Source organism: Dermacentor silvarum, chromosome 2 (genome assembly GCF_013339745.2).
Source record: "Dermacentor silvarum isolate Dsil-2018 chromosome 2, BIME_Dsil_1.4, whole genome shotgun sequence".
In the NCBI taxonomy this organism is placed as follows: Eukaryota; Metazoa; Arthropoda; class Arachnida; order Ixodida; family Ixodidae; genus Dermacentor; species Dermacentor silvarum.
In genome coordinates this window covers 140,965,984-140,993,005 of record NC_051155.1, presented here as the reverse complement: position 1 = coordinate 140,993,005, position 27,022 = coordinate 140,965,984, and the positions used below count along the sequence as shown (strand labels likewise).

General features: G+C 42.6%; 1 long non-coding RNA gene across 1 annotated transcript; it reads left to right on the top strand.

Moving 5' to 3' along the window:
* The first annotated feature begins 1,611 nt into the window (after positions 1 to 1,611).
* Positions 1,612 to 26,032, top strand: LOC125943172 (uncharacterized). The gene is made up of 6 exons (XR_007465619.1): positions 1,612 to 1,813; positions 7,149 to 7,238; positions 10,745 to 10,828; positions 13,850 to 14,128; positions 15,799 to 16,020; positions 23,211 to 26,032. It is a non-coding gene; the product is annotated as an uncharacterized LOC125943172 (long non-coding RNA).
* Positions 26,033 to 27,022: the final 990 nt, after the last annotated feature.

Below are 27,022 nucleotides of genomic sequence, written 5' to 3'. Positions count from 1 at the left end.
TTAGTGTTTCCTTCACTTAGTACCCACGTCCAAACCCATTTCAGCGTTTTTGAGTGTTAATGTGTTTTTGCTGAGTCATTGTCATTTTTGCTCGGTCATGACTATGACTTCTACCACCATCCTTTAGTGTTTCTTTCACTTAGTACCGACGTCCGAACCACTTCAGTGGTTTTTGAGTGTCAATCTTTTTTCCCTGAGTCATTGTCATTTTTGCTCAGTCACGGTCATGACTATGACTTCGACCAACAATATTAGCCTTTTCCTTCACCTAGTACCCCATCCGAACCCATTCCAGTGGTTTTCGAGTGTTAATATTTTTTCGCTGAGTCATTGTCATTTTACTGAGTCATGCTCATGACTATGACTTCTACCACCATCCTTTAGTGTTTCCTTCACTTAGTACCCACGTCGGAACCCATTTCAGTGGCTTTTAAGTGTTTATTTTTTTTGCTGATTCATTGTCATTTTTGCTGAGTCATGCTCATGACTGACTTCTATTATCATGCTTTAGTGTTTTGTTCACTTACTACCCACGTCAAAACCCATTTCAGTGGTATTTGAGTGTTAATCTTTTTCACTGGGTCATTGTCATGACCTACATGACACGCAAGTCATGACATTTATGTCATGACCTATCACTTATGTCCGTCATACACTCCTGTCATACTATACCAATTTTAGTATCTACCAACTTAACGAAACAACCATGAGAGCACCAAGACGTAGGCGGCTGTTTCATGACCTACATGACACGCATGTCATGTCATGATATATCATTTATGTTCATCATGTGCTCTTGTCATGGTATGCCAATTTTGGTACATACCAAGTTAACGAAACGACCATGAGAGCACAAAGTCGTAGCAGCTAGATGGATACTGTTAAAGTAGCAAATGTTCACCAAAAAATGCTTCGCATTTAATAAACGGAAATATCGAAGGAAAGCTACCACTGCTCAATGCAAGCGCAAGGTAAGCTCACAGTCCAGACCAAACAAGCAACACTGACACATACTCTCGATGCCAGACCATCGGAAGCGCCCTCTTGAAAACGTCTATACTTGGACTTCTATTCGCGAGGACAAATTGGTCTTTCTTGGTCTCGCTACCCGCGGGCTGCCAGAGCCAGCCAGAGTCACTGCGTTTTTCTTGTGTTGCCCCAACCACCGCGCGGCGCACTTCGGTGCGCGTTCGTTGTTCCCTGGCTGTTTTGACCTGGCAGCGTTGTGGGCACTTTCTGGCCAGCAGACGAAGAAAACGAAACAATGGTCGATAGTCGTAACCTCTGTGGGGACTCGACGGATTGTAACGTGTTTGCTTGAGGGCATCACCTTCGCCTCCTCTCTCCGGGAAGTATTTTGTCTCGCCGGTCTAGAATACCAAGCAGTATGCTAAGGCTCCATACAGTGAACAGGTGGCGCTGCTGTGCAGCAGTGGTCCCGCGATGCTCAGCACCGCATGTGGCGGGCGGCGCGAAACTGGGAAGGTGGGAAGACTGCGAGATGGCTCGAAACTACGTATACACCTCTCCGAAAGCCGCACGTGTATCCGCAATTCGCCGTCTTTTTTTTTTTTTTTTTGCATGTGTGTACGTGAAAGTGCAAGCGTGGCCCTCTGTGATGTCACAAATAGTTCTCGCGGGGTTCAGGCCTGTTAAAGGAGTAGACGAGTACTTTCATGGTGCAGCATTAACCAGCGGAGACAAGCTCTACGCTGCTTTGCATGTTACCTCTGTGAAAGAAGTGGACGGCGTGGACGTACACACGAAGTGTCGTTCACAGCAGGGAAAGCAACTATACGAAATCTTCCTTCACGTGAGTAAAGCCTACTGTTACACTAAAATTGAAGTCACGAAACTGGCACCGAGAAAACGTTGTAGTTGACCGATTTTAATCGACGCCGCACTGTTGGCAATGCATGCCTCATTTCACGCCGGCGCATTGTATGCCGCGGCCTATCATTTGATGCCCCTGTCACACTGTTACTTTAAGTTGTCATACAGCTCGAGCTGGACTGCGTGCAGCTACACACTCACTCGTAGGCTGTCGTCAGCACAGTCATGTCGTGTGAGCTAAAGTAACTCGATTCGGATTGTTGGACCGTGTGGCAGTGACCATGCTTGATCGAAATTGAGAAATGTGATCCGGATCGGGCGTGATCTTGATTGACATTGACTACGTGACACCGCGGTGCTATAACATCGTATACTTCATTGTTGTCTGGCACGCTGCCAAACAAAACTTTCGCGGTTTTAAAGCAGTTGTAAGCGGCTGTCATATGGGTCACTGCTGAACACTGAACCGGGACTTACTTACCAACGTAATCCGCACAGCTATGGGTCGCTTTGCGCGGGAAGTGAGACAAATGAGCCCTTATTTATACGGTCTTTTTAATGTGTAAGCATTCTTTGGTGAGTACAGCCCAGCACAATCAGTCCATCACGTAAAAAGTGTAATGTCTTGTATCTGCTCAAGAAATGCATAACTTGCGAAGATATTTAATCGTTATAGTGTAAATTAAATGATTGGCAGCTTTATAAGTGATAATGAACGATTAAAAAATTTATCAGAGAGAATATCCATATGATCAGGTTTATGCATACCCATACGGATACATAGGCCTTCATAGAAAATGCATGGAGAAGCCTAAAGTATGGGTTCCTTTGCTTGCATGCGCGCTTTGGCTTTTGCAATGCTATATCTCAAATGCAAATCGGAAGAAAAATCGTACCATGTGAAACTGCGCCTCTCAAGCGCCAGCGGCCGAAACGAACATTGTCTATGAATTAGCGCTCGCCAGCACAAAATAGGCTTCCTTGGCATAAATTATTGCTCATCGCACATGCCAGTACAATGCTGATCATACCGAATGCTAAGGCGACTGCAAGCAGTCGTCAAATCAGCACAGTTGTGACAAATTTCTTTTAAATGTTAAGCAGCTGGCCATGGCCACTGGCGTCGCACAACGAGCTGTGAAACGTGCATGTGTAGCACGATTTACAAAACAAACCCTTCTCACAAATATGAAAGGAGCTGACTTACTTTACTCTCCTCACAGCTGCGATCCATTTCTTTCACCGTTTGATTTCGTAAGACTTGCCAGGAAACCTGCACAAGTTTACCCGGGCTGGCCTTCGTGGTTGTGACAGTCCTTTACGCAGCAGTATCGCCGGTTCCACTTGCCTTTTTTTTCACCTCCGTCAATTTCGACGCTTGCCGATGAAGCGCATGCCATTGCACCGTTGCAAGACGTATCCAAAAAAATAAGGAGGCTGGTGAACAAAGCAAAACGGCTTCAACCGTGGCCGAGACTAAGCGTAGCGCACAGGAAAGAATACGCATCGAGCCAGCCGAGCTGCGGAGCCACTTTCCCAATACTGTCACGTCACTGCGGCGGATGGCGCCAGAGCAGCCACAAACTCGACTGTACAGAACCTATGGTTTGCTGTGGACGAAGAACCATTTGGAAGGTTGCCCCAGTAATGCGTCGTATTTAAGCCCAGATTTACAAAACCACATTATAGAAATTTGTGGTGAAATATCAAAGAAAGCCTAGTTGCAAAAGTAAACACTGCAGGCTGCTTCTCCGTACTTGCTGACGAAACGACGGATATTGCTGGAGTCGAACAGCTTATCGTTTGTGTAAGGTACCTAAACAAGGATGCCAACGACATTGAAGAAGTGTTTTTAGGTTTTGTGCCAATTCAGGACCAATGTGACAGGGCCGTCATGGGCACCATTATAAAATTTCTGCTAGACTTTGGAATTAACATCCATAATCTTCGTGGCCAAGGTTATGATGGTGCCAGTTCGATGGCTGGTAAAACTAATGGTGTGCAAGCTGCCGTTTGCAAGAAATATCCAGCCGCACTATGCACACATTGCGCCAGCTACTCTCTCAACCTAGTTCGCTGTGCGGCGTGCTCTATCACAGATATGTGAAACTGTTTTGGAACGCTGAAGGCAACGTCGAACTTTTTCCGGTGAACTGGTGATTGCAGCACCAGAGGAGATAAAATTAAACGGCATTAGTGAAAGTTCAGTTCAGGCAAATAGTCTAGCGTTGGCACTTTTGTCACCGGCATTCCTTGTGAGCCTGCGTGTGGCGGAGCGTGTATTAACGGTGACTGCCTCTGTCAAAGAAGCTGCAGACCAGGAACATCGACATGAGCGCCACCATTGATGACGTAGATGTGGTACAGCAGGCAACCGAAAATGACCGCAAGAATGCAACTGCTTCATTCTCAAAAATATTTGCACAAATACAGGAAATGGCAAAAAAACGGAATGTGGAAAGGACCAGCCGACGAGCCGGTGTCCGACAGCAGGAGTGTTGCATCAGAAAATGATGAGGAATATTTCCAGAGAACTGTGTTCACTCCATTCATGACCATGTATTAGCACAGTTACACAAATGGTTCGAAAAGCACAGGGCAATCTTAAAGGACTTTTCTGTCATTGTACCATCCGCAATACCACCATGATAGAGAGAAACCAGCACAAAATTTCCTGGCCATTTTTGCACAGGACGTGGATGCGAGGGCTGCTTTGGGAGAACTGCGACTATTGGCGCTTTTTTGCCCTTTATCAAGCTGTATCTCTGCATTTGTACATTCTATTGTATCTTCGCATTTCTAATGTATATTTTGCAGAACTCCTGCTTTTTATATGTGCTCTCTGTTGCGACTATAATTTCGGTGCAATTACTCACAATACACGACCGGTGACAGCTGCTCCTGCGCAATAATTTGGAATGAAGAACAGCGTCATTGAGATAAAAATGTAAACAAGGTTCTTCAATGACAAAGATTGATTAAAATATGTCATCAACTTGTTCATTTCATTGCCTTTACGTTCATATCAGCGGCAAGCACTACTTTGCTGGTTTCAAACTGACATATTTCTAAAGTTCGTGTGACATCTCCTTTAATTACTAAATAGACAAAAAATGGAAGCATTGATATCAGTTATTTCTAACACAATTTTTGGGACATACGAATATATGCTTTTATGGAAAAAAATACATATTTTACTTGTCTTGACAGTACGCAGCGTTCAAGAATTGGTTTCGCAGCATCTAATACACAATGGCATTGGCAGTGGCAATGCAGTTATTATACATGTATTTGATCCCCCGACAAAATTCTATAAGGAGGAGGTCGCGCTGCGTTACCCCCCCCCCCCCCCCCTGAACAAAATTTCTGGCTACGCTACTGTCTCTGGTGACAGTCATGCAGGAAGGAAATTCAACTTTTTCCTTCCTCCACGCAAACAGTAATTCGTAGTCGACGAGCTCTACGGTCGCGCAGGAAGACTTGGGAAAACAGAAGGCAGGTGCATGTTTAATGTTTGTAGAAAGAGGTTTTTGTGCATCCAAGCCATGTGCTTTCTCATAAGTCGGCCATGTGCTAAACAATTGCTGCAGGTGGAAGCTGCGGATCTTGCAAATGCTCATAGTATCGTGTGCCGGCGTAGTACTGCCGGTGTAATTTGCAGCAATGGTCCTTGATCATGGATATGAAGTTGCGCCTACGGCTTGCGTCATAATAATATTGTGGTTTTGGCATTTAAAACCCCAGAGTTTAATTCAATTTATAAGATCACCGTATGTCATGCAAAAGAACTAATCACACACATTGACAGTCGAGACAGTGCATGCTGGCACAGCTGATCATCTCACACATGTCTTAAGGTATGTTCAGACTGCAGTCGTAACGTTAGCCAAGTGCGCATCTGTCATAAAGACCGTATCGCGCGTTACAAGCGTTAAGATCGTTAACAATTCTGGTCGTTCACATTGTCAGTTACATACGTTACGCATCTTAAGACCGGCCAATCAAAACGTGAGCTGGCCAGTTGCGTCTCAGTGGATTTCAACATGGCGCCTGTAAACAGACTACGCACACTACTCGAACTACGCACACAAACTACTACGCACACACGCAGCCATGTCCGTTGGGCCGTTGCTCTAACTAGGGATGCCGGTAGTCGCGTCACCGGAAATTTAAAACCGGAACTGCAGCGCTTATTGGCCACGCCGTAACTGTCATATCTGTATGAAACGTAAAAGTAGCGGGCCTTCCAACAATTACGCTTGCGTGCGTGACGACTGTTGCGCTCTTAACGCTTCATACGATTGCAGTCTGAACATTTTAGTTGCGCTTTTTGCGTTTGCGCTTCCGTTTCTTGCGAAATATATGCACATTACGTACGTAGTCTGAACGTACCTTTACTTGGTACTACAAAATGAGGCTTGTTAATAGCCGTATTCACAAAAAAAGTACTTCCACTAGAATTGCTTGCAGTAGTAGAGGCTACTTAGGAAGCCTGCGAGTTAGAGAAAGGTTTACGAAAGGAAAAAATTAGTGTCCAATGGCAATTACGAGTACTTACAAACAGAAACCTTCGTGAATTTGGTGCCTTGTTTCCTTGCAATATCAAGATTCTTAAAAAAGCATTGCACAGCAACTCTGTGAGACATATGCCTGTCATCATGAATGTGTGTGACATTCATTTTATGTAGCAGCATGACTGTCAACACTAGCTTCATTTACCTCTGAGCGGTAAAGTCCCCAGCATTCGACTAACTGCTGGGTGCCTACTCTCACACATTACAGAGATATTAGAAAATAGGACAAAAAATGCATTGATTTTGCAGCACCGGTTTCGCCGGAAACTTCAACCTTTATCGTGTGCAGTAAGATTTGTACAACACCTTATTTGCAAGGAAAGAGACTGAACACATATTACAGTATTACCATATTACCTTAATTAACACATATTACCTTAATTTCCCAATATATAATGTGGCCGACAAATGCAGCATCACATTCTGTGAGACAGCCTCACATTTTCTCAGAAAGGCCAGACTATAAGCCACCTGCTACTCGTGACACATTTGTGTCTTTGACCCCTCCATCACCTCTATCCCTGCCATGTTGAACTTCCACTGTGTCACCTATAGGGGCTGGAAAGTGTGAATAGTTTGCAACAGGCATTGCTGCAGTGCCTTTAGTAGCAGCAAAATACAGCGACTGCCCTCCACGCTAACAAATGCTTTCAGTAATGTATAAGGGCCGGCGAATGCTGCTGGTTGGCTTTATATTTTGTTGGTGATGTTAAGTTTAGGTCTTCTCTTGTCATCTATTAGATGCCTGGACTGTGTACTGCAACTGCATTTGCTACACGCATCACGCTGAGATCACGGGCAGTTCTTGTGCAGCGCAGCGGTCAAGCTAAAGTAAGCAAGCAACCCTATTTCATTTTCTTTTTTGCTCCTGGCACTGAACTCTTAGTATAAGCGCTGGTAAGTAAAAACTGAAGCCTTTTTTGTCGTATATGTGTGCTGTCCCTATGTCTGTCATCGCCTTTCATGTTATGAATTGTACAATTGTACCATGATGACCGTCTACTGATTGGCCTCCTTCACAGTCTTGCCAGTGCTGACAGCTGTAGGAGTTTTTCATCCTTTGTTTCTCCAAGAGAGTGAACTCTCCTCACCTCTTTTTTTTTTGCCAGCACTTCTTTAGGCTGTCATTTTCAATGAGAGGTAGACAGCTTCTTAAACCAGCAGATGTTGTCTAGTTTTGTTATGCCAGAAGGAGGCATTGGTCATGCATTATGCACACATGTCCAGCTAACCAAGAGGCTAGAAGATTGCAGTGCAAGACTGAATTAATCAACATCTCGAAGCAAAGGGACACACACTGACTATGGCAAATTAGTTTGCGGAAGCCCGCGAGTTAGAGAAAGGTTCATGAAAGGAAAAAAAATTGTCGTCCACCCAACTGTAGCACAAAGCTACAAAGGAAGCCCTCATGTGATTCTTGGAACGGAAGCTTCTCAATTGAAGGAAAATTACGTCCTAATCCAGTGATCGAATGCAGGACCAACACCTCTTCACGGTGGTCGCTCTAATATATTCTAAGCTATCCAGGAGGCTAGCAGATCGCAGAGCCAGGCCGAATTAATCGACAATATGAAGCAAGGGGACAACACTGAATATGGCAAATCAGTTCTGCAGAAGCCCACAAGGTGGAGGAAGGTTAATGAAAGGGAGAAATTGTTATATACCCGACTGTGGCACAAAGCTACAAAAGAGTTACAAATTTGGCCTCACTTTGCAATCTGCCAGCTAAGCATACATCTGCTGTACTTGTGTAATACACCACGATTCACCTTTGTGTGTCCTTGGGGAAGTGATATGACACAGCACCAATGCCGTAAACACTTTGGCACTTTGCTACACACCACCTCTTCACATGGCACACAGCCATGGTCAGAGCACCAAGTTGAAGGAAGAATGAGCATGCTGCCTGCTTTACAAAAAAGACGTTGGAGCAGAGAAATTTGAAGCCAGGTGAGAGAAGCAAGAATGGCAAAGCACATAGACGAATCAGGAACAAGAATGAGCCATGCCAGTAACCACATTACACTTAACCTTTCCATGACCCATGCAAGGTCCAGAGAATAAGTAGCTCAGCAAGCAGAAGCATGTGTAAGTGTGTGCTGGAACTCAAATTACGTGTGAAATTGAAGAGTGATCAATTAGAAGACTATGACAGATGGATTATGGGCAACGCATTTTATAAGTCGCTGTTGCAGTATATCTATGAAACAGGCCTGCATGCTTATATTTAACTCCATTATGATGTTATGCCGTGTGGCAAACCAAGGAGGAGAGAAAAAAAAAGATACAAATTGTCTCTTCATTGATTATGTTTACATCAAATATAGTTAGATGGTTAATAATTTATATATTAAAATGTATTAATTTCTAACATTACAGCATAATTAGTTTTTCACAATACTGTTTGGCCTTGCAACCCATAGTTGTGTTCCAATTGCGCAGCCTTCATAATGTTGCTGGAAGCTAATTTTTAGCCGAATTTAAGCCCCACTTTCACAACCCATGTGAATAGGTCATTGTGGAGTACACTGCGAAGCCTCTATGACTCTGCTGTTTGTTGTGGCTGCCAGCTGTTGAGTGTCCATGCATTTCCATTGATTATACGCATGGGCATCATCAAAGACACACTGAAACCAGAATCACTAGTGCACTAATTTTTACAAGGCATTTTTAAACAAATCATGGTTCTAATTATTGTGAGAGTGCCTGCATTGTGCAAAGTAACCATTTAGCCAAACGTGAATGGAGCTGCAGGTCCACATTGTGTACCGGCTCGAATTAACGATGACACGTAGTCCCAGCCAATATGCAGCACACAGAGGTTCCCCTAGTATACGCTGGAGATGCGCTGGAGAGCCTGAGCATTGCAGAAAAAAAAAATAAGAAAAGGATGAAAAAATGTGAGTGCATGTGCATAGAAGCTGGAAACTTAGTTTATGTTCAGGCTTCATACTTCTGTGATAAGCAGCAGGTGGAAACGGGAATTTTGCTCTAAATAACTCTCTCGTGCCTTTATGTTTTCGAATACTAAGATATTTTTTTCAATTCAAATATCTTGCACTGTGATGGGGCCCAAAGTGCTGTTCAAGTTATGTGTTTGTTCAAATGATGGGAGTTACAATTATACCTACTTCATCTACCTTTTAAACACTAGAAGGGGGAACACAGCAGTCTTCTTTGCTCTCTGAAGTCCTATCTACAACTGAAGGAGTTAATACAAAAAGGAAGGACTAGAGTAAATTACAATCGCTTGAATTGTTCCAGATTTAGAGTAATCTGCTCAAAATAAGCTACTTCAAATTCAAAATATTCTGCTCTAAAACAAATAATTTTCTGCCCCAAAAATTTATCCCGCTGTCCCGCCCCTGCTAGTAAGCTGAAAGGCTTGAAACAAGCTGTCTTTCAATGTTTCTAACTATTCTTCCACATTGTAAAATGTGGAAGAATAGTTAGTACTATTTCTTAGTGTCCTTACATAGCTATGGCCGCATATTAAGTGTCCAACCAGAGTCATTTAATGAGCAGTTCTGTTCAGAGGCATACCACAAAAATTTTAGCAAGATTCACCAACGGTACTTTTCACAGGCACACCGAAAAGCAAATTCTAGCCAGACAGCAGCACCAGCTGCATCCCTGCTACCTCTCCCTAAGTTTATGTAAAGTTTTTCAAGCAGGGCTCGCTCTATGATTTTGCACATTTACGGATTCTAAAGTTCACTGGTTAACAGGTATGCAGCAGTACTGCCATCAGTTGTACCTCACTTCACTGTCTCTCTGCATTTTACATTAGTAGCCCTCATCTTTAAAATTTCATATTGTTCCTTGCTGCCTCTGTGTGCGAGGTAGCTGTGCTGATGCATTTGCTATGCCTTGCAGAGACACTGGTATGGTTGCGGCTGTATCACCATTTGTTTGGCTTATTAATACCTTTGTTCTGCCAGGACTTCACAGTTCTGTGTTGATTTGTACGGTACCCTTCCAGTGATGTCATTGATTGATGCCCTGGCTTGCCGTCAGATGTATAGCCTGTAATAATGGGACGGCCATCCCATCTTTTGAGGTAGCGTGTCTGTTACAACGCACTGTATAAGCCTGCCGCTACTTTAATTCTATTACTAAACGTTTGTTACAGCCTTCCATATGTGCCTCATTCTCCTCTTGTTCACCTTTTCAGTCAGGATTAGTATAAGTGAGGACTCCTTTCAGTGCTTTTAGTCTGCCTGTGTGTATAAGAAATGCTGTGTAAGAGCCATTTTATTTAGTGGGGTCAACCACATACAGGTACTTCATGCCTCATTATGTACCTTGTTCTGCCACAAGCATATGTTATTTCGTAGTTCATTGAGGCCAACACCCTGAAGCACCGCTGCTGGCAGACAGCCCAAGCACCTTGGGGAAAGGCAGCATCGTGGCTGAGCATGGTTGGTTCAAACAGTTCGTTGAATATGTGAATGAAGACTTGCAGACTTTTGTTGAGCACTTAGAACACTACCTTCAAACCACCCAGGTGAGCACAGATTTGAAAGACTTAGTCTTTGTTAACGGGCCATAAGAAAAAAGGCATATCATACATTGAAGAATCTGCTCACTCCCGAAAAATGGGAGCGGAAGGGTTACGAAGAGCTCGTCAACGTTCTCAAGGAACACTATTCCAATGAGTGCTTGTTTTTGATAAAAAAGAACTGAAATGTATCAAGTGCACATGTGTGCTCCAAGTAGAAGCTTGTAACATGTTTGAGTAATGTGGCCACCACTTTGCCACTACAACTTCATTTCAGCAAGTTGGTTCATCTTGAAGGTATATTGAATTAGCACAATGGGATGAGGATGAAAAAAGCCCTGTTGTGTGTGTGTTTCTTCGTTCTTGTTCCATTGCGCTACTTCAATATTATACCTTCAACTTTGCCATTTAAACATGTCTTAAGTTATTGTCATTCAAACGAACACTTCTTCATATGATCAACTGAGTAAGCGAAATTGTGCTAGCTACATGCCTCAAATCATAAAAAATATAAATAAAAAATAAATAAAACGGAAAGAACAAGTTACAGCAAAAGCATTACATTTCTAGTGAGAACTGCTGAAAACAATGTGTTGAAGAATAACTTTCTTAGCTGCTCTGAAATTTCGCTCATTTCCCACTTTCTGCAGGTGATTACGGCTACATTTTCCTTATCTCTGTCCTGGTAAGCTTGATGCTCTTTGTGATGTAGCTTGTTTATGAGAAGAACATCAGTTTGCTCCTCTTCAAGAGTTCTGCTTGGGTAATCCGGTTTCCCGGCCACAAATCAGACTGCTTCATATAGGAAATCGCATCACAGGTTGAGCCGTCTTAGTTCAATTGAAAGTACTACCACTGACTCATTTTCTGGCTATACTCTGTGGTTAAACCAGAACCGTTCTGCAATCACGATCTTTCTTGGGGCATAGTGTTCCTTGAAAACGTTGACGAGCTCTTCATAACCCTTCTGCTCCCATTTTTTGGGAGTGAGCAGATTCTTCAATGTATGATATGCCTTTTTTCTTATGGCCATTAACAAAGACTAAGTCTTTCAAATCTGTGCTCACCTGCGTGGTTTGAAGGTAGTGTTCTAAGTGCTGTTCTAAGCCCGAGCCCGTGCAGTGCTCTAGTATGAACCCATTCAATGTAATTGGAATGAGTTATAGCTATATATGCATGCAGTACTAAGGCTATAGCAAACCTGTTCCTGACAGCTGGAATCCTATTTAGGTTTGCTTTGTGTGGTATATATGAGGTGTGTAAAAAGAAACTGAACTTCTGAAATAGCGCGCCAACCGGCAGAGGGAGCGCGCTGCGGCTACTGAGCGCATGTAGCGACAGGTTTAGACAACAAATTGCCATTTGCTGCGTTTCGCTCTGACCGTTAGTTGGCGAGCTACAACCGCTGAAGTGAGCACATATTCAAGCTGTTCTTCAGATTGGTGCCAAAGTGACAATGAAGGAACTGGAAGAACAGCGTGTGTGTCTGAAGTTCTGCTACAAACTTAGGAAAACTTTTACAGAGACATTTCATTTGCTTAGCCAAGCATACGGTGAGGACTGTATGAGTTGCACGCAGTGCTATAATTGGTTCAAGCGTTTTGAAGACGGAAGAATGTCGGTCGGTGACGATCTCAAGCCTGGACGACCTTTCACATCCACAGATGATGACCACGTTGAGAGAGTTCGAACTGTGATTCGTGGAAAGTGTCGTTTGACTGTTCAAGAAATCGCTGACGAAGTGGGTATCAGCATAGGATCATGTCATGAAATTTTGAGTGACAAACTTGGGATGCGTCGTGTCAGTGCAAAATTCATGCCGCGTTTGTTGACTGACGAACAGAAGCAGACCCATGTTGAAATCAGCCAGGAACTGCTCGTCACTGTCATGCAATGACGATGAAAACTTTCTTAAGAACATCATAACAGGCGATGAGACATGGGTTTATGGCTATGATGTTGAAACGAAAGTGCAGTCATCACAGTGGGTGGCCAAATGTTCTCCTCGTCCAAAAAAAGCACACATGGGTCGGTCAAAAATGAAGGTGATGTTGATTGTGGTTTTTGACTGCAAAGGCATTGTCCCTCAGGAATTTGTGCCACATGGTCAGACGGTAAACAAAGAAGTTTACCAGGGAATCCTAGCAACGTTTGAGAGATTCTGTGCACAGTAAGAGGCCTGAATTGTGGGAAAATCAGGCTTGGAAGTTGCATCATTGACAATGCCCCGGCTCACGCGTCGCTCCTTGTCCGCAGCTACTTAGCGAAACACAACACTCCTGTTGAGCCCCACCCACCATATTCTCTGGACCTAGCCCCAGCAGACTTTTTTCTATTCCCCAAGCTGAAAACCACCTTGAAAGGACTTCGTTTCTAAACCGTAGAGCAGATCCGGGACAATGCGAGAAGAGACCTGCGTGCCATTGCAGAAAGTGCGTTCCAGGAGGCTTTCCAAAAATGGAAGAAAAGATGGGAAGAGTGCATTGCCAGTAGAGGGGACTACTTTGAAGGGGACAGCACTTTAAATGTCGTACCATAAGCAGTAAAGGTGTTATAGCAAAAGTTCGATTTCTTTTTGAACACACCTCGTATGTGTATTGGTATTGCCCGTTCGTGTAATTCGTCATTCCAATCAATAGGTACCCATTCGATACAATTGGTCACTCCAACAAGAACCAATTGGGCACGTTCCGACTGGTCTAATTGGTCCAATTATGTACTAATTTACAATTGGAAATTTCCCAATTGGAGTCAATTGCTTTTTTTTGACAGGGAATATCCATGCAACAGCAGCAGTCAGACTGCAGCCAAAAGTACCAATTCTCTGCAGGTTTCCTGTAGCAAACATTTAGTGCGACAGCTCCTGTTGCACACGACATCACTTGAACATTTCTCTTAAGAACATTCAGTAACCATGATATTGTTCACAATATTTTTGCAGGCTTTGACTTCCTGTTAGCCACACTGCTCTGCATGGACAAGTTTGGAACTGGTTTTCTGGTGGAGCCATGGAGTTCTTCAGAACTGTGTGCGAGAAAATAGGCCATGTTCAAACAAAGGCATTCATGTGTATGATGCACCTGTATTCTATAATGAATGGAGAGCCATCATGAGGAATGCTGGGCAGCAACTGCTATGCGCTTAGCATGTCAACAAAAACTGGAGAGAGAACATCCAGAAACACATTTAGTACCAGCAACTCCAAGCACTCATGTACAAGGTGGGTTACATTATACCTGATATTGCTTAACAGGTGCAGCCTGTCTCCCTTAAAGAATGCAATGAGAAACTGCCCAGCTGGAAGCACCTAACCTGCAGTGGTGAAGGCAACTGCCATCTCAGATCTTGCTGAATGCTATGCTTAGAGCAAACAAAAAATACATGGTGCATCACAGTGCCCCTTATGATTGCTAAAACTATTGTAATGTCTGCTCTAGCAAATCCATGATTTATGTAAGTAAAAAAGTATGTAATAATACAAATTGGCACTCTACATGAAATTGCAGAGCACAACTCTGAATTAGAAATTATATTTAGAGGTGGTATCAGCCGTATAAACGCATAGCAACTAGAAAACTGATTTGAATGTCTACCCGTGTAAAATGTAAGCCTGGCACTGCCATAATCATGCAGGCTTCATGCCACGACACTATGTTTCTCAACTTCTCTGTACTGAAGATGGGGCATTTGTCATCTTGGGGCTTGCATAATGGTAGAAGTGATGACAGGGCATTTTTGTGGTCAAATCATCCATTCCAGTGAATTCTCCATCTGTGCACACATGTTGCTTCTGCGAAGTTAGTATTCAGTCGGCGTTACGTGCAGGGCGATCAGAGGTGAACAATGGAAGAGCTCTTCTGGTTCTTTGATGCAACTTGTAGCATTCACTTCACAGTATTAGTAAGAAAGGAGCAGAGAATGCTCGTGGTGTGTGTAGCGAAGGCAAGGAAGAAAACGCAGTGGCAGTGTAACCCTTCGCCATATTTATGTAACTTTGCTGTTGCAGCATCATTTAAAAACTCTTGCAGCTGTATGCTCATTGGAGAATTAAACAGCTACCACTATATGACATATTTTCGAGCTTAGAGCGATTTAGGGGCTCTTTAAATTATTTTCTGCCTACTTTAGACATAGACAATTGGTTCATATTCAAAACTTCTGGTTTGCTTCCTCTCAGGCCAGCTGTAGTAATTTTTCATGTAAGTGATTCTACACTTGCACCTTAAGACATATTAGAAAATGGACTTTACAAGCACAGTCTTCTGTCAAGAACATTGAAAAAAACCACACCAGAAATCATCTTGGTTTAGTTTCCAGAAGTGAAAAAAGGAAGTCCTTTCTTTATAATCCGTGGCAGAATACTAATACAGTGACTGTCATGGCTAAGTCAATAAGGTCTCCTCCAGCTGTCAAAATAAACTGCAGTAGCAGGGAAGAATTAGTTACAGGTATGTGCTTGAACTTGACTAGATATACAGTCTCGCAGGTGCCTCCTCTTAAGTTTTTCATTTCCCAGCAGGTCTAATTTTTGCATTATCTTTGCATGAAAAAGTGTGATGTACACATAAGCACATTTCTGCACTATAAATTCATTTTTTAACAAGTCTTTTGTGATTGTTTCTCTTAGAGAGAAACACAAAACAATTATGGTGCAAAGTAAGCTGCATGTTTTTTTTTTTTTTTTTTTTTCTTCTGCACTGTACAAGCTAGTGAATTGGGACACTTGGCACTTGCATCATGCTCTTTGAAGAAATTCACAGTTAGAATTACAAGATAAATGTTACATCCCAAGCTTTTTGAGACTGCTTATCTTTTTGTTATTTGGCAATGATGTCATAGAAACGAAGTGTTTTCGTATTCCTGCTATGCTTACCAACGTCAATTTTGCAGGTAGTGAGGACCATGATGGATGCTCCTACAGAAGAAAAATTCAAGAGCATCATGGAGGCATTCTCAAAATTCTGATACAAACATGACAGCAAGACCAACGGCCTTATCAAATTCAAAACGTACTTCATCCAAAATTATTTCCATCATGCAGAAGTGTGGTCAGAAGGTCACAGGAAAGAGTGTGGAATTAATACAACGATGCAGTTAGAAGCACTGCACAGAGTAAGTTAAGCGTTGCTATCTGGGATGCAAGCAAAGCAAGAGAATTACTAAATTAGTTGCAATACTTCTGAAATGGTGCGAGACAAAGTCCTCAACCGAATGATTAAGCTATCAAAAATGCAGGAAGTACATTTATTTCATTGAGATAACACAATCCTCACACAGTGCCGATGAACTCATTATATAGTCATTCAGAAATTCAAGCAGCCAACACTGGTCAGCCGTATGTACGTTCAAAATCATCTGAACACTCTTACTTAATTACATGCCTCAAAAACAAAATCTGTGACAGCTGCCAGTTGTCATGCAAAGACTGTGAGGTCTATGTACATATTGCAACTTGCACATGCAGAGGAGACAATGTGATAAGAAGGCAGATCTGCAAGCATATATATACTGTTGTTAAAAACAAACTTCAGGACAGCGTTCAAGACAAGCCGTCAACATAAAAACTTTGTGAACAGGTATGCTGACATCTTGTCATCTGTCTAACCAGCAACTCCGAGGAATGTATGGTACCTGAAAGCATTTCTAGTGTGCCAGCTCTAGTGGATTTCTTTTAGCAATGGAAGTAAGCTCTTGGGGAAATCAATAAGGTGTAAAGGGGGCCTGTAACACTGCTGACAGTTTTGTTTTTAAAAAAATTGCCTGCTCTTTTCTTTAAATCTCTGCCATTTTTAGTCTATATTCTTGGACATTTTTAGGCACAATAGCCATTGGCCAGAATTGTTTGGATATCACAACTAAGCAGTACCTCCAACAGAAACAAAGCAGAAAAGTTGGAAGGCAATTCAACCTCCAGTTGAAGTAGATGAAAGACAGTCTTCCTGAGTGAGTTAGGGATAAGGTAGGGGAGGAGTCACTGCACACCACACTATATCGTGTTGCAACTCACATGAATGGGTTTATCCCAAACCCCATGAGAGCAATTTTGTGCCGACAGCGACGAGCAACAAAACAGGTCATCACACGAACTGATTGCTCGTTCTTGTTGCTCGATAGCTCAGTTCTGGAAATCTAGAATTCGTAGCTCATCACCCGAAACTGCTATGAGTGACTAGCCAATTGTGCGAAGCCGCAACAGGATGTACAGCAGTCGAGTACTACCGGTTTCCACATGAAACGAGCAAACGACTAGATATCGATATGAGCAAAGATAACCTACTGCGAAACCCTCAGAAATATATTCAGAAGAATGTGCGCCTCAGCACGCTGGCTTGCACGCGGGAAATGCCTAAGGATGTTCTAATCAACCTGCTGAGGCATGCGCCCATGCTCAAATAAAGCATCGGGCAGCTGTGCTATGGGTCCTCTGAGTCCTGCGATCGTCTAATTTTATTTATGTTTATTTATTAAATATAATATTGTTACGCGAACGAAGTATGAAGCACTGGAGACTATTTACAAAGTATATTTACAAGAGACAACTGCAGCGCTGGCCAGTTCAGCCGACAGCTCGAGGGCAAGAAACAGTTCGTCATCTTCGTTGGTGCGCCCGTACACATCGTCCACAAGAAACACGCAATATGCATGCATCATTATCCCCGGTGGCAAAAGCACCAGCCCAGTGCATCTAAATATCGGTGGTAACAGGAGAGTAATATGGTTTTAGGTGTGCGACATGCAAAACATCAGTGAACTTCGGGGCAGATGAGGCACTGGTACTGACTGGGGTGATTTCATACGTAACTGGAGTCATGGCACGCAGCACTCGATAGGGACCTGTGTACCGAGACAATATGTATATGTACACACATATATATATTCGGAATGTCATGGCGACCAGTGGTCCCAGTAGCACATATCGGCCCACATTTTAGGCTGCATTATCCTCGAGCTCTGCCCACAATGAGAGGCTAGAAACACTAGATAGGGAAAAGTGGTGGCATAGGCGGAAAGTTTTTGTTTTCCCGGGAGAGCTGGGGCCCGACCAGGTTTCCAAAACCTACCCATGCATATATATATATATATATATATATATATATATTTATTTATTTATTTATTTATTTATTTACAGACAAAGATAGTGTTCAATAGCCTGGCTAGGGAACAATAATTCAGGATCATTAGTCAGCCTCTAGAGTCTGTAAAGGAGTATGTTTATCTTGGTCAATTACTTGTAGGGGACCCTGATCATGAGAAGGATAAAATTGGGCTGGAGAGCATACGGCAGGCATTACCAAATCCTGACTGGGAGATTACCACTGTCGTTGAAAAGAAAAGTGTACAATCATTGCATTCTACCAGTGCTAACATACGGGGCAGAAACTTGGAGGTTAACAAAGAAGCTTGAGAACAAGTTAAGGATCGCTCAAAGAACGATGGAACGAAAAATGGTAGGCCTAACGTTTAAGAGACTGGAAGAGAGCGGTATGGATCAGAGAACAAACGGGGATAGCCGATATTCTAGTTGACATTACGCGGAAAAAGTGGAGCTGGGCAGGCCATGTAATGCGTAGGATGGATAACCAGTGGACCATTAGAGTTACAGAATGGATACCAAGAGTAGGGAAGCGCAGTCGAGGATGACATAAAATTAGGTGGAGTGATGAAGTTAGGAAATTCGCAGGCACAAGTGGGAATCGGCTAGCGCAAGACAGGGGTTATCGGAGATCGCAGGGCGAGGCCTTCGTCCTGCAGTGGACATAAATAGAGGCTGCTGATGATATATATATATATATATATATATATATATATATATATACACACCCTTTGCTAACAATTTTCTATTTCTCGCTTTAAGGCAAATTTTCGCCGTTGTCGTTGCCGTGATGTTCCATACTAAATCCAAAAGCCACATAAATGAGCGACCCGTACACTGTGGGTGCAGGAAAAAGCACGTAACAGTGAGCAGTAAAGGATGGCGGCTTGATGGGCATTATCTTCCCACGCGCTCAATATTCAAGTTAGTTGTAGGTCACGTAATCAAACGCGAATGGGAAGGAGAGCACACGTCTTCTCCTCTAGCCCTGCCGTAGCTGTGAATTACTGTGCGCAGCTGACGCTTATGCGGCCCACGTGCCATGTCTAATTGTTGGTAATCATTGGTGGGTGCAATGATAAAGGGCAAGCAGGGATGGCTGCTAACTTCAGGCGTGCTGTCTTCCTTGCCGGGCTGTGTTTCCACGACCCTGGTGTTGCGGAGTTAAGAGACAGAGATCATTGCGGATCACTGACAGAGGCCGTCTGTAGTGGACATAAAAATAGGCAGATAATGATGATGAATCTAAGTTTCGGAGTTGCGGTGAATCGCACAGCAGTACGAACAGTTCGCCTCTGCTGCAGGCGCTCTTCATAATGTTTGCGTTGTGAAAGCGAGTGCTCAAGGTCATCCAGTGAGGTGTTTACTGGTTTACATGGTCCGTGCATTCCACTATGCTTGCTATTTTAATTTTAGATGAATGTTTACTACAACTTATATGGCTACTATAATGTTTACTACAACTTATATGGCTACTATAACTAAAGTATAGAGTCGTGTAAGGGCCGCACTTTTTTGTCGCGATTTTGATGGGCCTTTCATAGGACCGGCCATTTGATCTCATTTTTCCAACTACGTGTATGAAATCCGTCATAAAACTCCGCGATCGCCCCTCTCGACATCCAGTAGCGACGCGCGAAAGTACGCTGTGCACGACAATTCGCTGTTGAGCCCGATCAGAATCAGCGCACGGAACGTGATTGCTTCTCGGTTGGATGTTTTTTTTTTTTGTTTTTTTTTTTAATATTGACTGTCAAGTTGGGGTGCGGCCCTTACACGGGTGCGATCCTTACACGGATTTACACAGTAAGAATCTTCCTTCGTGTAATTGTCTTCTACTTCGCTATCACTAATACTTTTTTGCCTTCCCGGCCAAACTGCACTCATTTTTCTTCTTTTTTTTAGTACTTTGACTCCAAGTACAAGTGCTGCTGAGCATGAGTTCTACACTTCTATTGATTATGATTTCGAGTGAATCCGGCTTGGAATTATTTCAGTTACCGAGTGAATTCTATATACAAGGTGTTTCAGCGAACACTTTCAAAAATTTTTAAAGCTTGTCTGTGGCAGATAGCACAATTCTAGTTCATGAGCTTGTCTACTCGAAGAGGTGGAGATTACTTGCCCAAAAAATTAAAAGGGATATTCGAATAATTAACAAAATTAACCAATTAAGTTTTTATCTAATTACCTTATGGCCCATGTTGCAATTTACAAATGCTAGACGTGGAGTTCGGATCCACTTGGAACTAACTCTCAGGCTGACACCAGTGTCGAGATATTAATTCTCTAACTTTGCGGAGAAATACATTGGCATGCCAGTCACTTTCTCAACAAAACCTCGTTTTATGCATCAAAGCACAAAAGTATAATAAGAACAAATTGTGGGATTTTGCGTGCCAAAACCACGATCTGATTATGAGGCACGCCGTACTGGAGGACTCTGGAATAATTTAGACCACCTGGGGTTCTTTAACGTGCACCTAAATCAAAGTAAGTATACGGGTGTTCTAGCATTTCGCCCCCTTCGGAATGCAGCCGCCGTGGCCATGGTTTGATCCCGTGACCTCATATGCTTAGCAGTACAACACCATAGCCACTAAGCAACCACGGCGGGTAAGCACAAAAGTAACTGGAACGCCAATGCTTTTCTCTGCAATGTTTGAGAATTAATATCTCGAAACTGGTGGCATCCTAAGAATTAGTTCCTAGTGCATCCGCCTTACGAACTCCACGGCTAGAATTTGTAAATTGTGACATGGGTCATAAGTTAATACATTAAAAACCTTATTGGTGAATTTTTGTTAATTAGTTGACTATGCATTTCAATTTTTTGTGCAAGTAATGTCCGCCTTTTCGAGTAAACCAGCTAATGAACTAGAATTGTGCTATCTGCCACACGCAACCTTAAAAAAATTTTTGAAAGTGTTTGCTGAAAGTGAAAGTGTTTTGAAAGTGTTTATGGCCTCTGCATGCAAGAGGCGATGTTTCCATCCCTATTGTGTAAATGTTGTAAATAATTAGAGCTTTTTTTTCTTTCTTTTTTTGTCGCCAGTCGTTAGCATTACGTACTGGAAAGAGAATCAATCTTGCGACGCATATCACTCACGTGCTTTTCATACACCGTTGATAGACGACTCTGCCGAAGGGGTCACTGAAGTCTGCAGGTTTTTTTCATGGTCAAAAAAGCACGCAAAGTAGTAATTTGAAGTGAGGTGAACATCAACGTATCCATTCTCTAGGCATACGCTATCCATTTAGTTGGCTACCTCCTTCTCTTTAAAAAATATAAGCTTTGTTCTGTGTATTTATTTAAATATATTGTGCCTGTGCATGGTGTTCTCAGCGGAAATTTTTTTTAAATGTTGAAGTGAGGAAACACGGATGAGGTAGCCGCCGCTGGTGCTTCTAATGCGCTTGTCCTCCTATTGTCAAGATTTGCCGAAATAATGCGAAAGTATGAATTAAAAGCCGTGCACGTCCGTGCCAACAATGAAGCCGTAAGCTTTTAGCCACAAGAAAAGTGAAAAGGTTGAGGCAACGCAAAAGAATCCTCAAATTACGTGGGTAGCAGAACTTCAGTAATGGCACTTTAGGGGCGGGGGGGGGGGGAGGTGAGGTGAGGTAAGGATTGCCAGACCTCCTCCCCCCCCCCCCCCCCCCCCAGGAAAACTCCGTGCGCGAGCCCCGGAGCCCCCCCGTAGTCAGCCCCTATGAGTGGTGGTAAGTCACTGCGAAAGACTTCAGCTTTGAAAATTTCATCTGATTGGGCACTCGTACCACCTGGTGGTGAATGTTACATATATACCATGGCCTCAGAAATCAGATAATGCGATAGGTTGCGTGACACAACGTCAATATCATACAGATACAAAAGATTGTCATGGTTACAGAAGGAGCATAGTAGGTATCATTTCACTCTGGCATAGCGGCAGAGTATTGAGTGCAGTTCAAACTATGGAAAGGAGAGGAAAGCCATTAGGCCATGGCAGCAGAAAAATTTACTGTTGATAACTCCATTTACACAAAGCCCATTCTAGACCTTTTGTTGGAATACGTATCTGAGAAAATGCTTCTCAGTACTACTAGTCCCATTGGTTTCTCTTTATGACAGCTGTTTTATTTATGCAGTCCTGGTACCTTTACTGGTCTCAAAAAAAAAAAAATCACAAAAATTAATGTGCCAGAAATTATCCATTTACATGTGCTTGAAAACTGTGTACAACTTTCATAGCTTGGCTATGAACTGAATGACAAAATGTGATGTAGTTTTGAATAAGAAGGGACACTGACACTACTGCTTATTTCCAATGCAACCCAATGGCAAAAATTGGTAGTGATGATCGAATACTCTATGATAGGTTACACATACGGGTTGGCAAGAGCAACCAATGTGCAACATGAAGCAAATCATGTCATTTAAATGGGACAGTAGAATTGAAGCAATGCCCAGAAAAATGTGGAAAAGCCTTAATTCTTTCTATAGAAACCACTGAGCATCAGCAACATTCATTTTCAATGGAAATTGACATGTCCAGGCAGTCAGCCGAGAAGTTATGTTGCTCCTCTGCGGCTCTAGAATTGTCACATTATGTAAGGTGCAAAAATGTTTGCAGCCAGCATACCAAAAGATTTCTTGCAGCTTTTCTCTCACTGAAGAATATGTTGTGTGTTTGGCCAGTGCAGATTATGGAATATTGGTAAAAGCCCCAAGTTCAATTTGGAGATTTCTGTAGTCAGGTTTGATGGCAGATTAATTTTGACTCCGCACCAGTAGGAAAGATATAGGCAACTGTTCATGATGCCCGCCATCTATGCTTGTAATAAAAGAATTATTCTGTCAAGTAAGCCATATGCTTTGACATTCTATGTATAGCATTTGATATGCTTACATAGAATATATGTAAAAAAATTCAAGAATGAGTGCAAAGTTCGCAGCTTTTTCAGCACTGAAATGGTAAGACAGCATCTGGCAAGAGGTTCAAAAGATACTAGTTGCATGGCTACTGCAGGATTTCTATTACAGTAATGCAATAAAGCATTTAGCAGTGGCAGATCAGTCATTAAGAATTTGTACAGCAAGAGATAAATATGCGTCAACTTGTTGCAGAAACGCGTTGCTGTGCTTGTACGACATTTAGCCTTGCATCTAGCTGATTAATTGCGGCAGAAAAATTTTTACGACCGTCTTTTTTTTTTTGTTCCCCAGGACTGCAACGAGAAGAAGCAATCAAGGACAACTGTTCGGCTGTGGCAACTTCACTCCGGACTGTACAGGCGAAGGATGATGCAACAGCTTCAGCACGCTGCACACTACTGCTCGATGCCATTCGAGGTCACCTGCAACAGCCCGCAGTGCCAGAAACTTTTTTATGCTAGTTTTGCCTATGCTGGAGGAAGCCTTTGCAAGATTAACTGCACCAATCAGCAATTCACAGCCAGCACTATACGTGCAAAAAAATTTGCGCCGCAGTGCCGCTTTCTCTCTTTTTTTTAATATAAAGCGCAAGTGCACTGCAGAAGGCAAGGTGAGGATGGCAAAGCCAATGCCAGGACAGCAGATTGCAGTATACAATCTGCTCAAGAGTGATGAGGCTGTGTCTGACCAGACAGTCAAAGACACTTGCAGTCAATCTGACCACAGCTATTGTGAACAAACGACCTAATTTATGAGCAGTGGATGGCAAAGCCAACAGCAGGACAGCAGGTTACAGTATGCCATCTCCTCAAAAGTGATGAGGCTGTGTCAGACCAGACAGTCAAAGACACTTGCAGTCAATCTGACCACAGCTATTGTAAACAAACAACCTAAATCATGAGCAGTGGATGGCAAAGCCAACATTAAGACAGCAGATTGCAGTATGCAATCTCCTCAAGAGTGATGAGCCTGTGTCAGACCATACAGTCAAAGACGCAGTCAACCCGACCAAAGCTACTTTAAACAAACAACCTAAATTATGAGCAGTGGCCAGGAATGCAGCCATGCTGCCCATAAAGCAAGGAGTGATGCATCTGGGAACATTAACGTACCCCTTGCTAATAATATTTACGACAAAAGACAGCTGTAGTTTGTTGGTGCTAAAATTTGGAGTACACGACCACCAGAACTTGACTCAAAACTTCACTTCGAAGGTTAATTCACAATTATGTATTGTATAATCTCTGTCTTGCCTGCATGTAAATACCTTGAAACTGTACTACTTGGTTAGGGGTCTAAACAGCGATGTGTGAGTCTGTAAATATTCTGAAGATGAATAAAATTTGAAACTTGAGCTGAATGAAACTTTAATAAAATTTGAAAGCGAAGAAGAGTGAGGGTGGGCTTCTACTGAATAAGACCTTGCCCCAAAAAATTTCTGCCTCGATGGTGCTTCCTGGCAAGGAAAGAACACATTGGCGTACTCCATGCAAGCAAAGGCAAACTTACAATTATTATTAACGTTTTCAGTTACACCGCCATCAATGAACAGTGTATCCTATCGATAAAAGGTGGGAAAAGAAAGCATGTCTCAGCCGCTCCACTACGGCTGTTTGTCTACACGCTGCTTTCACACGGGAAGAACCACAAACTGAAAGTTACTATCACCTACAAGCACGTGCCTACACAATCGCTTCAAATGTGTACTACATCAACACAACTGCATAGAGTTTAGACTCCTTGTAACCCCTCATGATGACCTTCATAAATAAAAATAAACAATATGGCAACCACCGTGAAGCACGGGCAAACAAGAATGTCCGAGTCTAAGAAATAGGTGTTTAAAAGAAAGTAAAGAACAAGCAACTTTATCACATGACATCCAGTAAAAGAGAGTTGTCCTCCTTTCTTACTTTCTCTCCACTCATGCATGCTTAGTGACCATGTTTTGAATCCTCGCCTGAACTTTATACTGAATCAGACGGTGTTTAGCTGAGTATATATTTCTCACTTGGTACAATTTATGGGTGCTAAATGCACTGGCAGCTCTGCTAGGACAAGTGTAGAGATAATTGAGGTTTAACTTTTTAATGCGAAGGATCTGTGCCTTATACCAGGCACTTTGCGGTAGGTATCGTACCTGTCTCGCCTCATTTCAGGCCTCTCCAATAAAAAAAAAATGTGTAATAGTGCGATTCATCCAGTGTCCTCTCGTGCAATACAAAGAGCAGTGCTCTACCTATTAGCTACAGACTGTACTTCACATGAGTCATCTCACACAAGTTTATAAAAGCAAGAGTGTGCCAGTTTCCGTCATATTGTTGCGCCTTTGGGACTGGCCTAAGCCGTAACAAAAGAGATTATAATAGGTATTCGCTGGAAAACAATAAATTTGTTAACATGCCACTGCCATCATCATTATACTATTGTCAATGCCTTGCTGCAGCTATCACACACACTGCCATCTGAAGGACAATTGCTCACCTTGCAGAAACATGTTTTTCCATCTAGTAATATCCCGCAGAGCACCAGCAATGCTGGACAGCCAGATACCTTCAAAATGCTTTGCATAACATCAGTTCGCACAGTGTGTGGGACCTGAAGAGGCAGAGATAAAATTTACCACACTCCCACATACGAGTACATCATGAACGTCATTGGGACTCTGCTGCAATGCAGATTAATATAAGAACATACCGATTATAAACAAAAGAGCAAATTAAATTCTACTTGGCAAAGCCATGCGCATGGAGCCAGCTGTAATCGCATAGAAAGATAGACAGAAACAAAGAAGGAAATTCAGGGAACTTGACCATGCTGTGCTGGTTGGCTACCCTGCTCTTGGAGACAGAAAAGGGGGGAAAGATAAGATAGCAATTATAAGTGCAATGTAGGTTTCACTGAAGCAGTGTAAGTACAGTTAACATATATTGATTTGAAAGTCTGCATAATGAGCTCACTATCCAATGCTTGGATTAAGTGATGAGTCTAATGTGCTGGAAAGTAAACATTTATTTGCATGAAATACAATATTTTGGTAGTCTGCAGAAGCAGGCACTGTACAGGGAAAACATACACTGCAAATTGTGATAGGCATTGTCTTCATGAAAGAAGGATCATTCTAGTCCAAGCCTAGCTTTCATTTCAAGGCCAACTTAGATGTGCTGCAGTAGTAAAGACTTGGTCGATGGCTCGAAAGAGGTCATGTGAGGCTACAGCCTGCAAAAGACACCTATTTAGGAATTGATGTCATCGTATTCTCATGATGGTTAATCTCCTGCATGTATGTATGCACATCTACGTGCAGTTCTCACTCTCCTGTACTCCTACCCTTATAATTTCTCATTGTTGTCCGACCAAGCTTTTTCTGTTTTCATTTACTTTTCCATACACAGCCCACCATTTTGCCAGAAAATATAGTGTACAGCAACTCTAGCATGGCTGTTAGCACGCATAATAAATGCACGTGTGATTGCCTCTTGTTCAAATTATAAAATGTTCAACACACAAAGTTCAAAACAATTAGCTTTTCCTCCTTAGCAAATTATAGACACAGCTTGAAATTATAAAAGTGCCGACATGCAACTGTTTTTGACATACTCAGATTATCTGTTTAAACAGAGCCTCTGTATGTCGACATCCTACATGTGTCATTCCTTTGTCCTGCTTTTGCATTGCAGTGCATTCGTTGTAATAGCTACACACAATGAGGTGATAGTGTTTGACCATGGTGCAGCTCTTGACATCTTTTCAGGTACACACTTGGTTATGGAGCTGGAACTTTGTATAAGAATGAAAACCAACCGCCTGATAATTTTTAGGAGAATGTACTAAACATAATAATGATTATCAGCTTATTTAGTGATCACTGCAGGACAAACGCCTCTACCAACGATCCCAACTACCCTTGTCTTGCATCAGCCGATTCCATTTTATTGCAAGATCTATGTGAAAGTAAATGAAGTCAATTGCAACTCTGTCATTGCCTATAGCCAAAGGAATATGAAATTTTAAGTGCAAATAGCACAGCTGTACATCACTGCAAAAGGGAACATGGAATGCCACCATGAACCACTCATGCATTCTAGCCGTCACATGCACAC